General features: G+C 36.6%; 1 pseudogene; it reads right to left on the reverse strand.

Annotated features, from left to right (window-relative positions):
- Positions 1 to 375, reverse strand: part of LOC137651603 (piggyBac transposable element-derived protein 3-like) — a 6077-nt pseudogene extending 5702 nt beyond the window's left edge.
- Between the last annotated feature and the right edge of the window lie 642 nt (positions 376 to 1017).

The following is a 1017-nucleotide window of genomic DNA, read 5'->3' on the forward strand; positions in this document are numbered from 1 at the left end:
CCGCCCTTTTTTTTTTTTGCTATAGTCTATGGGTTTGATCAATCACTTTATTTTCATATCTTTACATATAGTTTATGTTACCATTCTTGTTAATTTTGTTTTTAATTACTATGTAACCTTTTTATTATGATTAATTCTAATGTTCTCTGGAGACATTGAGCAAAATCTCGGACCGGTACGACCTTGATTTCGTCAATATTGTCTACTGTATTGCAATATTCCAGGTCTTTATGCAAATAACCAATACCTTACAGTTGTGTCAAGAAAGTATGATATTCTCTTGTACTCAGAAACTTTGGTTTTTAATGTGGGACTCTCATCCTGGCTCCTTGTAACTGGTTTTAAAAAGCCAATATTATTGAAACGGGATGCCATCCCTAGGGCCATGGGAATTGCGGTGTATATTTAAACTGAGTACCCTACTTCTCTTAACTCCCACTATGAATGTGAATGTCATGAGATTCAGGTAATTCAAGTTTGTGGCAGGCATAACAACTTCTATTTGTGTTCGATCTATTGAAATATTGACATGGAAGATTCTATTTTCGATTGTCTTTTTACCATTGTGGCTAATAAACAAGATGATGGGAAGGCCTTTTTTTTTTGTTGGTGATTTCAATGCTCACCATAGGGAGAGGTTAGATTTTGTTTTTCCTACCTATTGCCATGGCTTAATAGCTTTAGATCTGGCCTCAGAATCAGGCTGTGAGCAAATCATAAGTGAAGCTACTCACAGGTCTGGTAACTACTTTGACCTCGTATACACCGACTCCCCTGGCGTTATAACAAGTAAGGTTGGTTCTTCAGTCTGGACATCGGATCATGTTTTGATTTCGTTAGTAGTAAAAACTGAGATGCCCGTGCCTGATGTATCTTCTCATGTCAGTTTAATATGAAATCTCAATCAGAATGGAATGGGATTTTGCATGATCTTTTGACCTTGTATTGGTCACAATTGTAAAGTGGTCTTGAGGCTGTAGTCCCTTTGAATGAGATTCTAGTCAACATAATTGATAG

Source organism: Palaemon carinicauda, chromosome 13 (assembly GCF_036898095.1).
Source record: "Palaemon carinicauda isolate YSFRI2023 chromosome 13, ASM3689809v2, whole genome shotgun sequence".
Lineage (NCBI taxonomy): Eukaryota > Metazoa > Arthropoda > Malacostraca > Decapoda > Palaemonidae > Palaemon > Palaemon carinicauda.